The sequence below is a fragment of the Budorcas taxicolor genome, chromosome 25 (assembly GCF_023091745.1).
Source record: "Budorcas taxicolor isolate Tak-1 chromosome 25, Takin1.1, whole genome shotgun sequence".
NCBI classification, from domain to species: domain Eukaryota; kingdom Metazoa; phylum Chordata; class Mammalia; order Artiodactyla; family Bovidae; genus Budorcas; species Budorcas taxicolor.
The window spans coordinates 1987359-2002056 of NC_068934.1; the positions used below are offsets into that span (position 1 = coordinate 1987359).

Below are 14698 nucleotides of genomic sequence, written 5' to 3' on the forward strand. Positions count from 1 at the left end.
ACCTGCGTCTCCTGCACGAGCAGGTAGATTCTTTACCACTAGCACCACCTAGGATGCTCCCTAAATGCTGATTAAATAAACAAATCAACAATTGCCTTTTAGTAAACACCTTTATGTTCCAAGCACTTCACTCACAGATTGGATCACCAATCTCTCAATGCCACAGATGGATCATTCTCCACAGTTTACAACTCAGGGCACTGAGGCACAGAAAACCGAAGGTGGACAGGCTGGGATTCCAGCCCAGTCCTGTCTAATGCAACTTCATTGCACTCACTGCTGTTTTCCATGCAGAGCAGGAAGGAGACTGTCAGAAGTGAAAAGACACCTCCAGGTGTTGAGAGAGGGGCAATGAGGAAACAGTAGAGGCTGTAGCTTGCAGAACCCTTAAGCATTCACTGCCTTTACAAGAAAATAAACACTGTTAATTAAGAGACTGGCCACCAAAACCCAGGTGGAAAACCAGTAGGAGAGCTGATTCTACAGGTCTTCAAAAAACCCAGTACCAATTAGTTAATTCTTGGGGATGGGGAAGAGGAGGGACTGGAGAGGCCCTGTTGGGTAGGTGACAATTCCACACTCACAAGGGGTGTTCTCAGATGAAAAGGTGGCCGTTAGTTTACATTTTGCATATAGTTTTTATTACCTACTGGATCAGTAATAATAGTAACAGTAGCTACCTGTTAATGATCGTAATAACGGCTTCTACCACTTAGCTCTGCAGCATAGGTGGGTGGAGGGGCCGAGCAAGGCACTTCACATACAATGCAAGGTCTCAATGCTCTCACAACAGCCCAGGGAAGTAGGTTTTACTATTCTCTGTGTGTAGACGAGGTAACCCGCTCAGAGAGATTAGCTTTCCCAAGAGCTCCCAGCTTTTAAGTGGAAGATCTAAATCCTAAGTCTGTTCGACTAAAAGCCAGGAGTAACTGGGCGGTGGGCCCTGCGCCGCTCCGTGCTGGTCTGAGGTCTGGAACTGTGAATCTTATTTATTTATGCAACGTTGAGCACGTGTCTGTGTGTGTAATTCACAAATGAAAAAACAAATCTAGGTCCGGGTATCTGTTCTCTGGAAGTTTAGAAGCCTGCGTGGTGGAGAGCTGCCAAAGTCTGTCCTCATTCATTCGCCCCTTGGATCCCGTAAGAAGTGTTTGTGGCGCACTTGGGTATTCCGGGCGGGGCGCTAAACTAGGAGAGGGGACGGCGAGCCGCCTGCTCCCCAGCCTGACTTGACTTTCTCCGGGGCAAGGGTTAGGGTTAAGGGAAGCAGAAACGGTATGGAGCCGGCTGCGGCGCGACCCGCACCGGCAGCGGGGCGCGGGCGGGCGGAGAGCGGCGGCTGTCCCGGGCGGGCGCCCGGAGGCGGGCTCCCCGAGTCGGGCCCGCGGCCTCCGGCGGAGCGTCTCGGAGCAGCGGCGGTAGAGAGCGGGGCGAGGGGCCGCGGCACGCGGGCGGGCGGCCGGGCTGGGCGGGCGCGTTAGGGTTAGGGAGGGAGGATTCGGCTTCCCGGCGGCAGAGGGCGCCTGGCACTGCCGGCCGGGGCCGCGCGCCCGGGCGCCGGGAGGCGAGGCGGGGAGCGCGAGCGGCGGCCACCGCCACGTCTTCCCGGCAGCGGCGGCGCGGGCGGAGGTGAGCGGCGGCGCGGGCCCGGCCGGGCCGGGCTGGGGGCGGCGGCCCCACGGTTCCCGCCGCGCCCGCCCCGCGCAGAGCCAAGCGGCCGCCGAGGCCCGGGCCCCGAGCGCGTCCCGAGCGCAACTCGTGCCGGCCGCGGGCGGGGGCCGCGGGGCCGCGCGTCTCTGCGCGGGGCCGGGGTCTCCGCGCTGCGGGCTGGGGCCGCGGCCGGGAAAGTTGGGGCGGACCGCGAGCCCCGCGGGCCGGGCGGGAAGTGCGGGCGCGCGGCGGCCCCGGGGGACGGGGGCACGGGGGGCGCCGCAGGCGGCGGGCGCGGGTGCTCGGCGCGCGGAGAGGAAGGGGCGCGCTCGGGGTCCCCGGCTGGAGCCCGCAGGTGCCCGGCGCGGCCCGTGGTGAGCAGGGGAAGGCAGGCCCGCTGGGTGCGCCGGGGGACGGGGGGCGGAGTGGACCGGCGGTGGGCTTGCCCCCTCCCCGCTGCCGGCGGACGCGGGGGAGGGGTCGGGCTCAGAGTTGGGGACGCCCCTGGGCTCCCGGAGACCGGGTGGGGAGTTCCTGGAACTGCTGGAGGAGGCGGCCGAGCCGCGCTTCCTCTACCGCCTGGGCCAAGTACCTCCCCTCCCCGTCTGCCAGACTCGCCTCCCCGACTGCGGCGCTGCTGTCTGGGAAGTTGACGAGGGACCCCTGAGTGGATGGGATATTTAGGGGTCCCGTGGGCAGTAGGATTGGGCTGCATGCAATCATTAACCGTTGCCAGGAGAGAACGCAGTTCTGACCCCCTCTGACACCCACGCACCCACCCCCATTCCCCTCTCCAGCGCAAGCCACGTCGGTATTCCCAGGGTTCGGCTACGGATCTGCAAAGCCTAGCAGCCCCTCTGTTCGCAGAGCCGTGGCCATTCTGAAGGGGCGAAAGACACGGCCACTGATTCTCGGGCTGAGGCTGGCTATTTCAGAAACAAGTGGTTCTGCAGATGCTTTATTGGAATAATCTGTGTGGTGCCCCTTGACAGTGGAGATGACTCATGTTAGCTTTTTTTTTTCCCCTTCAAATAAATTTTATATTCAAGACACAAGCGCACTAGGTCATTTGCAACAGTGGTAGAGCTGGAGACCCACACTGTAGGCCTTGAGACCTTGTCCTAATCCTAGATGTATTAGCAAGGATTATGGCCTCCAATTATGGCATCACCAACTTGATGGACATGAGTTTGAGTAAGCTCCGGGAGTTGGTGATGGACAGGGAGGCCTGGCTTGCTGTAGTCCATGGGATCGAAGTCAGATGTGACTGTGCGACTCAGCTGATGGCCTCCAATGCATCACTTCCCCTGTTTGGAACTGTTTCTTTATCTGCAAAATTCGGTATACAGAATGAGTTAAGACAGTCTCAGGTGGCAGGAGTAGGTGTTTGAGGGAACCTTTTTCCTTGTGAACCTTGATCAGCCACACAAAGTCCACCTCAGCCTATTATAAAGAAATTAGGATGGACTTAACACAGCTCAGAAGCAAGAGAGGCTGCATAAGGCAAAACAAAACCAAAAACTAATAATACTTGGTACTGGATTTGCAGTCAGGATACTGTTCTAACGCAGACGATTAGTGCATTGCCTCTTCAGCTATCATTATCATAAAGTAGTTAACTGTGCTTTAAAAAGTTATGTATGTCTCATCTGAGGACCTGAAATTTTTCTTTTGTTTGAACCTTCAAGCCTGGAGTGGATGCGCAGTGGCTCCACGTGGAGCAGCCTTACTTGAAGAATACCCCCAGGATCTCTCCTTGCCGTGGGTGAGTGCTCAGTCGTGCTTGACTCTGTGACCCCATTCTTTACCGGAGGACCCCACCAGCCTCCTCGGTCCGTAGGATCTTCTGGCAAGAATACTGGAGCGGATTGTCATACCCTCCTCCAGGGGATCTTCCCGATCCAGGGATTGAACCTGGGTCTCATGCACTGCAGGCTGATGCTTTACCACTGAGCCGCCCGGAAGCCTCTCGCGTTGCCATAGGACCATAGGTTTCCTTCTGTCTGACTGATGCTGCCGTCCTTGTACCACCACACTTCTGTCATCTTTTCCGTTCTGACTTGAGAAGTGGGGAGCTGATTCCTGTTGCATGTGACATTTCTGAACCTCCCAGGTTTCGAGTGAGTGAAATTAATAGGCAAATAGTGCATTAGATGCAGCACATTAAAAACAGCTCAAGGCAATAATGTGTCTGCTCCACCCCTATTCCCTAGACCCTCTGGACAACCTCTCAGTAGAAGTTCAGAGGCACTTCCTGCCCATCTTGTTTTGGATGCTGAGAGGTTGAAATGCCATGGCTGGGTCAAATGGCACATTCATGACCAAGTCATGGTGCTGGTGGGCGGGAAGGGTTCTGTGTGTGTGTATTTTATCATAACTGAATGCTTCTGTCTTTCTGTTCTCTTCCATTAGTAGCTTTCAAATCCATATTGGGTTTGACCACATCATTTTCAGTAATCCTTTTCTGTCAGTTTCTTGTATACATTTTTACTTTAACTGAGAGCTATTAAATTAATAAAAATCCTGGTGCTAATAATAGTTGTCATTTGAGCCCCTACCATGTATCAGGCAGGACAAGATATGGGGGCTCAGCAGTAAAGAATCTGCCTGTGATGCAGGAGATGCAGCAGGGGTCGTGGGTTTGATCCCTGGTGGGGAAGATCCACTGGAGGAGGGGATGACACCCACTCCAGTGTTCCTGCCTGGAGAATCCATGGACAGAGGGGCCTGTTAGGCTACCGTCCATGGGGACACGAAGAGTTGGACATGACAGGTTGCACGCATGTAATGTTTTATGATAGTGGAAGAGTAATTCTTTTTTTTAATGTTTTATTTTGTTTTGGGATGTAGTGATTAACAACGTTGTGTAGTGTCAGGTGAACAGCAGAGGCACTCAGCCATGTGTATGCATGTACCCCTTCTCCCCCAAGCTCCTCTGCCATGGAAAAGTAATTCTTAACTGTTTCTTACAGGATTGGGATATTAAATGAGATCTTATATGTGAAAAGCAATGTGTAAACTGTACAGTGCCCTCATACCCAGGGCAGGTTCTACACTAAGCACCCGAAGACTCCGGAAGCATATGAGTCCATGACTCAGGAGCCCAGTGTCTGGTGGGCCTGGTGTACATGCTGAGCCCATTGCGTAATCCCGCTGAGCCTGATTGCCATGTGTGTAAAATTAAGATGATAATATCTGCCTTGCACTAAATGAGATGCACTTGTGAGTTGCAGCAAGTACTCAGTGATGGTTAGCATTCACCCCTTCCTCTCCCCTTGCCCATGGGCACTTGGAATAATGGGATTGATTAAGTCTTCCAGTAGGAATTGTCCTCCAGGGAAAAAGGCTTTAAAGTATGATTTTGTACTTATAAATAATTCTTTTAGCTTTTGGCTTCCCACTGCACCCTCAACACACACAGTGAATATTCGGGGTCTTAGCATCATCTGAAAGGAGGGCATTGCTGGGACTAGCTCAGCCTTGTGAATCAACTATACTTCAAGTGAGAATTAAAAGAAAGGTGGGGCTTGAAGCAAACTAGAAGCCAGAAGGAACAGGTCTTTGGTAGGGGCTAAAGATAGATGTGGCTAGTTACCTTGTGTCCGTTTTGTGCAAAAAGGGAAAGAGACTGAATTTGGGGACTTTTGGCTGGAAGGAGGCATTGTTAGAGCTGTAGTATATGGTGGGAGGGAAGGGAAGCTATGGGCTGCGAAGGGGATGGAAGAAGTGATTTTGATGGTAAAATCTGGACAGTTTGTCATGGGGGAATTCTCTGTTAGATGAGGATTTGGCTAAATATGGGACCAATTTCCATCAAGTCCTAAAGGAATCTGTTGTGGCACTTTGAAGTTTTTGTGCTCCAGGGAGATTTTGACTGGTAGTGGTATCATCATAAATGAGTTTCCATAGTAAGCTGTATGCGGAAAATGAAATGAAATTCCAGGAGGGTGTTTGTTGTGACTGATGCCAGAATTTCTCTGAGAATTTTATTAAGATTCAGTCAGTCTGTAAAAGTACTTCTTAGTTCTCTGAAGATATTTAATTAGGAAACAATTAAAAAAAAAACCAGAAATGTCTCCTTTGTGAGCTTTTGAAATGTAATCTTCCTAAATCTTTGGAAAAAATGAAGTCTAAGAAAAAGTCGCAAAGCTGTATATTTTAAAAGCAGTTCCTCTGAAGTGCTGTTTTTCTTTTTTCCCTGTCTCTTCCCTCCTCTCCCATTATTTTGATAATGAGTTAATTTTGGTATCTTTCACGTCTTGGGAACCTGATTTTTATGTTTATGACCCTTCACCTTTAGATCGCGAATGTGCCTTTTTTCTGAGCTTGCCCATGTTCATTCATTGTGAGGAAGCAGCACAGCGAGGTCGTGAAGAGTGGAGACTCTGGAGCCCGGTTGGGGTCAGGGAGAGTCACGGTCCTTCTTGGAGAGCCGGGGTGTCCTCTGCTGAATTCACAGAGGCTCCGGAGGTCAGTCGTGTTATCCCCCTGCTCAGATGAGGAGACGGCTCAGAAGCACCTGTGTCCCCAGAGCTGGGGCGGGATGTTCGCCTGCGTGGCAGCCCAGACGTCTGTGAGTCCAGAGCTTGGGAGGCGGGGGTCAGGCCGCCCTGCCAGCGCTGGACTCTGTCCCAGAGACGGGGCTGGGTCGGGGCTGTGTGGAGTCTGCAAGGGGCGGCAGAGGTTTGAGGCCATCAGGGTAACTGGCCTGAGACAGTGTGAGGGTTGGCCTCACGGTGTTGAGGCTGGCAGCTGGTGGGCACAGGGGGCGCTGGCCGTGGACGATGTTCCATCCTTGGACCTGGGCTTGAGAGATGGGGGGCCGAGTCTCCGCTCTCCCCCTGCCCCTCACGGCCAGTCTCATGCCGCAAGCAGGGTATGGATGCTATGTGCAGACCGAGGGCCTCTCTAGAAACCATGGTGGCCTCCTGTGGTCTCTCTCTCAGGCTGGAGGAAGGTGCTGGCATAAGCCCCAAGCCCTCCCCTGTCTTCGCCCGCCTACCTGGCCTCCATTGCCACCTTTCCTGGAGCAGCTTGGAATGGAATTCAGGTTCTCAAACCCCAGTCCATGAGGGATGTGCAAGCTTGCTTGTTCACACTCCTGGTGAAAGGATCACAGGGGAAAAGCCCCGTGGAGGCCGCCTCCCGGGGTGGGGTCCACACCCTCCTGTTCCCGGGGGACCCAGCGTACTGTGCTGGCCGTGGGCCTCACCTCTGACAGGTCCCCCAGGGCCTGACCCATCTCTGGACACGGGTGGCAGGTGGTCATCACACATCCGAGGCTGGTTGGTGGGCGAGTTCTCGGGGTGGCCGGCCCTGCCGGGAGGTGAGCCCACCCCCCGAGGGGTGCAGCGCGATGGGGAGCCGGGCTGTTCTTGGGGGAAGCAGCGCCAAAGCCCAGGGGCGTGCGCGGTGCCTGTGCTCTCCGGGCCTGCGTGTCCTCATCATGCGGGGCCTGCCGGCAGGTCAGGAGTGCACTGGTCCCGGGCTGTTCCCCTCCCAGTGCCCGTGTCTGTGCAAACTTGCCCAGGCTTCCCATTTTCCTTGCGTAAACACTGGGACTCTTCAGGTAGCTCCTGCTGAGCTCCAGCCTGTTGGCCAGGTCCTGGCTTTTCTTGGGTTGCGTTCTCACTGCGAGGGGGCCGAGGATCCTCTCTGGGCCCGCCTGCTCCCGGCTTCTGCCGGCAAGGCCTCACCCCGGTGAGTCATGCACGGGACTCTGCTGCCCCGCTGTGCAGGGGGCACCCCTTCCCCCCAAGATGGGGCTTCTCTTCCTTGTCCTGAGGGTGGTCCCCTAGCCGTGGGCTGTTCCAGTGCCCAGAGTGTTTGGTGCACTAATGGAGTACCTGTACTAATGGGAGGGAAGCACCTGACCTGGGGATGTGAGCTGTCAGCCTGCCTCCTGAACATCATGTCCTAAGCAAAGCCCTTCTCTTTTTCTTTTTGCTCTGTGTTTAGCTGTGTACTTGTGTGTTCGTTTTAGTTATTATTAGGAAGCAAACAAGGTCTTTATCAAATCTTTAATTTTACAGACATGTTACTATTGGCAAGCAGAAAGATTAACTGTCTTTACCCAGGATATCACTGATTGATCTCTCCTTGTACCACGTTGTTCTTGTTCTGTTGGCAGAACCCTCTGATGTGTGTACCGGTTCAGTTTCAGTGTTGAATGTGAAGTGAGGCTTGACTGGTTGTTCAGAGGGAGTTGAATGTGTGGACGCTGGGCTGCCAGCCTGGCTGTCCTTGGAGCCTCAGGAGCCTGGCAGCAAAGTGGCTCAGATGGTAAAAAATCCACCTGCAGTTCAGGAGACCTGGGTTTGATCCCTGGGTTGGGAAAGTCCCCTGAGAAAGGAATGGCAACCCACTCCAGTGGCCTGGAGAATCCCATGGACAGGAGCCTGGCGGGCTACAGTCCGTGGGGTCACAGAGAGTGACACGACTTAACAGCTGATACGTTCCCTGCTTTCCCTTTTCCTCCAGCGTCACTCGGGGGTGGCTCTGCTGCTGACAGTGGGTGACCGCCCCTCTGCTGTGGGAAAAGGAATTCTCCTTCACCCTGGTTCTTACTTTCTTCTTATCCCATGGGGTGAGAGGGAGGCAAGTCTTGGAACAGTGGCACCTGGAGCCCAGCGGCTTCAGGGGGACAGCCGCAGCTCCCACAGTGCTGCCGTCCATCTTGCCCTTCTTCTCTGTCAACCCTGATCCTGTCTGTCCCTGTGGCTTAGAGATTGCACTTGAACTTCATTATTCATTCTTGCGAAGACCTTGGAGTGTGGCCCCAAACTTGTTCAAATTGCGGAGGCAGCTTCAAGCCAGAACACCAAGGAACCCTGTTTTGGTGGTAGTGGTGTTTTGCAATCAGTTTGTTGCCTTTTTTCTAAGCGATACATTAATTTGTTACACTCTTGCACCCCACCCTCCCAATCACTTAGTGAAGTCTGCAGCAGCAGATACAGAGTTCTCCTTCCCCTGGGACCCCCTCTCTCAAGGGGCCCCTCCCTGCTAACTCCTCAGCCCTGACCGATTGGAACGTCCATCAGCCTCTCCAGACCCAGAAACATACTGCTTTGTTTCTTCTGAGGCATAAATTGCATTGCATCATATATGTTTCACTATTTTATCTTTTCATATAATGGGTCTTATAGATCTTCTCATGCATTCTTCTCTCTTTTACTTTTCCTACAAAATATTTTATAGTATAGATGTATCATAATTTATGAGTCAGTCCCCCATTGATAGACATAATCTAACTCCTTAGTTTTGCTATTATATCTTCATACATGCATACTGTTGTACACATGTGTATTTCTCTAGGAGTGGAATCAGTATGCCACAGGTTCTACATGTTTGAACTGTTATAGCAAATCCCCACGCTGCGCTCTTGAGGGCTGGGCTGGTTTAAAGTACCAATAGATAATGAGGCCGCCCCTTCCCCCTGGACGATAGAAATGGATAGTGTTTAGTAGGCATTTCACCACCGCTGGTGTGACTATGAGACTCACTTGGCTTTCAGATCTTACTTGTGGGGGAGGCATCACAGCCCTAGAGGATGGGGACACTGAACCCCCAGGACCACGGCTCTGCTCAGGGTGTCCTGCAGACAGGGGTGGGAATGTGGCAGTGGAAGCAAGTGCTCCTGGTTTCATGTTTTCTCCACTTTTCCCAGAGGCTGGGCACTGTAATGGATCATTTTAATTCTGGCATGACCTGCCAGAGTCTTTCAGCAAGCCTCTCCCCAAGGAGCCAAGTGCTTGTAAGCAGCGCTTTGATAGCAGTTCTGTTCTGCGTAGCCGAGGCAGAGGTGCCAGGCCTGGGAGCTGAGCTAGGGAAGTGCATGCCAGAAAGTCAGAGGCTCTGGCTTCGGGACAGCCTCTGTTCTGGGTGTGAAGCAGCACCCTGCGGCGGGGCTGTCCCTGCAGCAGGCGGTGCCCCTCCGCCCGCTCCCAGCTCGCTTGGGAAGAGAGTGACGGGCGGTCCCTGAGCTGCCTGGGCCAGCAGAGAGCATGTCCTGAGGCCTCCCCTGGCCTTTCCCTGTGGGCTGAGCTGCACAGTGGGCTCTGGAGGCTCTGAATTAATGACAGCGTCCTGCACCTGCCGGTCAAAGAAGGCCAGGAGGCAGGAGTGATGGAGACGCTGGTGGGGTGGGAGGAGGCTTCACTTCCAGCTCCCCCTCTGTCGTTTGTGGCTGTGTGATGTAAGTAAATTTGTCTTTTCTCCTGGCCTCCGTTTCCTCATCTGTAAACCAGGAATAATATCAGCACCCACCCCACAGGGCTGTTGCGGGGATTCAGAGAGTCATGTTTGTGAAGATCAGCACACTACTAGCACGCACTCAGCAACAGTAAGCAGCTGCCACTTTGATTTGTGTTCTCCTTTCCTTAAAGGTGGCTTAATCACTAGGTCGTATCTGACTCTGCGACCCCATGGACTGTACCCACCAGGCTTCTCTGTCTGTGGGAATTCTCCAGGCCAGAATACTGGAGTGGGTTGCCGTTCCCTTCTCCAGGGGATCTTCCTGACCCAGGGATCAAACCGAGGTCTCCCGCATTGCAGGCGGATTCTTTGCCAGCTGAGCAACCGGTGAAGCCCAAGATTACTGGAGTGGGTTGCCATTTCCTTCTCCAGGGGACCTTCCCCACCCAGAGGTTGAACCCACGTCTCCTGCATTGTAGGCGGATTCTTTATGTCTGAGCCACCTGGGAAGCCCCTTTCCTTACTTAGTAAGTGTTTCTAAATGAACAAATGAGTGTTGCCTTCGGTAAGTGTAGCAGTGCGCATCGTAGGAGGATACAGGCAGGTCCGGGTCAGGCAGGGCTGTGGGAGTGCCGCGGGGTGGAGAGTTTGGGGCTCTCTTCCTGCATCAGCCCTGCCGTGGGGTGTCAGAGCAGAGGCCCCCTGCTTAGGGTGACTGGGTCCTGCGGATCCTCTTACAGCCTCTCCGCTTTGTTTCAGAGGCTGAGCCCAGCTGTGAGAGGGGACGTGCAGCTGTGAGCCTGGTGGCTCAGTGTGCAGGTGGGACGGGGCTCTGGGCCCGAGGCTTGGGGCTCTTTACCCTGTTCTCCACGCCGGGTAAATGGGCCACGTGCTGCTTCTTCTAGCTGCAGGAAAATAGAACCACGCAGTGTTCGGGGTGCCCTGCAGAGTCTGCCGTCTGCTGCTCTGGGGCCCTGTGAGCTGAGGTCGCTGCAGGGAGGGCCAGGAAGTGCAGCCCGCAGGTGGGGGGCTCTCGCTTCACCCCCTGCCTGGTTGTGCTCCCAACAGCGCCGGCCCTGGGGTGCCATTGTCGCGGGTCTCCTGCCCTGACCACATGTGTGTGCAGTGCACGCGAGTGTGATGGCATGCTCTTCTGAAGTCCCTGCTATGTTTTCTGATGGTTCCCCCAAGCCAGAAAGCCCTGCCAGCTGAGTGTGGGCAGGGCTGTGCCCAGGATTCCAGAGGACCCTGGCTGCCTGGGTCCAGGGGGCAGAAGGGAACCTTGGTCCTGAGAGCAGAGCGTGCTGGGAGACCCCCATGTGTGTGGGGGAGGAACAGGGCCGCCCGCCTGGCGGGGACAGAGGTGGTTCGCAGACCGCGGGGCTTGCAGAGCCACGGGTGCGGTGAGTCCAGGTGCGTGTGCATGTGACAGGGTGTGACGGTGGGGCGTGCAAGCACGAGTGCCCTGTAGTGCCCAGAGTAGTGCTCAGAGAGCGCCAGAGGTGCCGTCTGCATCAGCCGCTGGACAGCCGTCCTCTGGCCTCTGGGCTCTTGAGGGCCTCGCGGAAGCAGTGTGGGAAGACAGGCCTCGCTTGCATCCTCACCAGCAGGCCGGCCGGCCGGCTGCCCTCACTCTGCAGGCGAGGAGCCAGCCCTGCCCAGGGGACGCCTGGAGCCTGCGTTGCCTGCACTCTGCTCCACGCGCATGCTCACCAAGGGCTCGCGTGGCAGTGCCTTGCTCGGCACCCGGAGGAGCTGAAGGTTGCTTCCCAAAGGAATGAACGAGGTCTTGATTCAGTTCTGGTTCTGGCTCTTCTGTCTCTGGGTGGAGCTGGGACCCTGGCCCCTCAGTTGTGCCCTCTGTAGGGTGGGCGCAGCACCCCACCTCCCTTCTAGGCTTATCTTCATTCACTCAGAACCTATTCAGCAAATACATTTTTTCAGGTGGATGCTATTCCATGCGTTGGGCGTTTTACATAGAGCAAAAGACATCAAAATCCTTTTCTCTTGGGGCTTATTTTCTCGTGAGGGGCAACAGACCATAAATAGCTGGTCACAATCCATGGTCGTCCCAGTTTCCTAGTGTGCTGCAACAAAGGACCGCAACCAGATGGCTTAAACACCAGGACCTTGTTCTCTCGCTGTCCTGGGGCTCTGAGGGCAGACCTGTCCCTTGCTCCTGCCGTTCCTGGGGGTGCCTGCGTCCTCTGCTCCCGGCCTCCCGTCACCACATGGCACCTTCCCTGTGTCTGTGGCCCCTCTTTCTTTGCGGGCCCCCTCCTCCACGTGACCTTGCCCTAACCGTGTACATCTGAAGGCCCTCTCTCCAGAAGGGGTCACGTGGTTCCAGGTGGCTGTGGGTTTGTGGGGACACTGGTGGACCCAGAACAGTGTGTGAGGTGGGGATAGTCACTGAAACGTCAGGGGAGCGCCTAGGGCAGGGGGTGGTGAGGCGCTGAAAGCGGGTCCAGGCAGGCCTTGCTGAGCAGTCATGTCTGAGGGGAGGTGTAGTGTGGAGGGGACGTGGTCCAGCCAGGGGACAGCTGCCACAGAGGCCTTGAGGTGGACACGTGCGCCTGCCAGGCTGGTGTGGGGGCATGGAGATGGAAGTCGTGCATGTGTGTGTGCCTGTATGCGTGTGCATGCGTGCGTGTGCATGTGTGTGCACGCGTGTGTGCATGTATGCGTGTGTGTGCATGCGTGTGCATGCGTGCGTGTGTGCGTGTGTGCGTGTGTGCGTGTGTATGTGTTCGGGGTGGGGGCCTTTTGCCCCCATGGGATGGGAGCCAGTGTCGAGTCCGCAAGCACAGCGAGAGAATCATTGGCAGGTGGGTAGCCGGTTGCGGCTTTTCCGGGTTTACATGCCACTGCAGTGCCGTGTTCAGGCACCAGGGTATTTTGTGGCAGTTGTCTCTCTCTGCTCTATTGACCCTCGACCCACCGCCCTCTCCTGTGTCCTCCTCAGAGATGCCTGTACACCACCCGCTCCCCACGCGGAAATCACAGGCAAGAAGAGAGAGCAGAGGAGGCCGGGGCGCATCTTGCCGCCAGCCCGGCGTGAGGGGTACCACCTGGGATGGTGCCTGCGCCCCAGCAGGTGTAGAAACTGCCAACTGAGGCTGGCACACCCAGGGCCCACATCCTTCCATGGACCCCGTCACCGTGAGAAGAGTGGAGTCAGCGCAGGGCTGGGAGGAGTGCGGCATGGGCCAGGCACCCGGGCGGCGTCAGGGCACCCAGGCCCTCCCTGCCCCCAGCTTGTCGTGGGTGCACAGAGCTGTGCGCTGTCGTTCCTGTTTGCTGTGAAAGCACTTGGGCCCACGTCCGAGCCCCATCATCATTGGAAGGAAGGCGCCTCAGGCATGGCTGGCCCGGTCTGGGCTGGTTTGGCTTGCGTGGCCCCCGGGGACTCATAACTGTGGATTACTCGGCGTCGGAGCTCCTTATCTGGCTCCCGTTTGATTTCCTCTCTGTGTCTCCAGAGGAAAGGGCCTGGCACGGCTGCGATCCGGGCCTGGGAGGAGTGGGCCACGGGTCGCCGTACTTTGGGCTGTCTTCCAGGCCTCTCTCTCTGATGCTGGTGCAGAAGCAGCCGGTCCAGGAGGTGACCTGGGGCCGCTGGTGCTGCCAACCCTCCAGGGAGTGCCGCTGTAGAGATAATTACGTGTAAGCAGAGATGGAAATAGAACTCCCCAGCGCCCGGAGCAGCTGCTCCTCTGTTGGATTTCAGGAACTGCCTTGGGGGTGCCGCTCGCTCCCTGGCCCTGCTTCCCAACAGAATACTCACCCGTCCAAAATGAAAGTGGGGGAAGGCCATGCCTCACCGGCGACAGAACCTTTAAGTGCGTTTTGTGGGATCGTGGTTCCTTCTCGACTAACTCCCTGGAGTTAGTCCTGGGGCTGCTTCCCCAGCCCAGCAGAAGAGCTTCCTTCTTTGCCGGGTGCTCCGGGAGGTTTTGGCCCATGTGGCATCCCCAGGAGTCAGTGGAGTCTGGCCTTGTTTCCGCATTAGAGGCAGAGAGGCCTTGCCCACGGACGGGAGCCAGGCAGAGCCCAAGGGTCCGGGTAAAACAAGCTCCTTGTCTTGTGCCCAGGCACCACTGTCTCTGTGCTGACACGCTCGCAGTGTGTGCCTGCCCGATTGTGTCCGGCTCTTTGTGACCCCGTGGACTGTAGCCCGCCAGGCTCCTCTGTCCACAGGATTCTCCAGGCAAGACTACTGGAGCGGATTGCCATTTGCTTCTTGAGGGGATCTTCACCACCCAGGGATCGAACCTGTGTCTTCTGTGTCTCCTGCATTGGCAGGAGGATTCTTTAATGCTGAGCCACTGGGGATGTGCCCCAAGCACCTAGTAAATAAGGACTTGTACGTACATACTGGATATTGGCCCTGATGGTTTCTTTTTGTTTTTTATTGTGTGTGTTTTTTTAAACTGGGCATCTGTGAGCTACCTCAGGACCCTGAGAACTCAGCCTTCTGGCCTGAAGTCAGGACTGGTCTCATCCCTGCAGCCTTGGGGCCGTCACTTGTCTCCTGGGCCTGGGTGACATCCTCCTTACCAGGAGCTGGGTGGGATGGCTGTCATGCGTGTCTCCTTCCTGTGCCCCCACCGCCTGAGGCACAGGCCCCAGGGTGACTTGCCTGCAGAGGCCCTTCTGTCACTGCAGGAGCTCCCGAGGGCGGGGACATGGTGTGCAGAGCTCCCACGGGCTCCTCCGTGGCCCTTGTCCTGCTTGGCCAGACCCCCAGGGTCTTGCTTTCTGGGTGAGCGTCGATGGGGAGGGAGGAACAGGTGGCTGGGGTTTGATGGACACCTCCCTCCTGGCTTTGGGGGCAGGTGTCCCCAGCTGTTCA

General features: G+C 55.9%; 1 long non-coding RNA gene across 1 annotated transcript in view; it reads left to right on the top strand.

The window, feature by feature from the left end:
* Positions 1-1554: 1554 nt before the first annotated feature.
* The window catches only part of LOC128069067 (uncharacterized), a 76190-nt gene continuing 63046 nt past the window's right edge, over positions 1555-14698 (top strand). The window contains exons 1-2 of the long non-coding RNA XR_008201532.1: positions 1555-1629; positions 3339-3415. This is a non-coding gene — a long non-coding RNA (uncharacterized LOC128069067). The remainder of the gene's footprint in view (positions 1630-3338; positions 3416-14698) is intronic.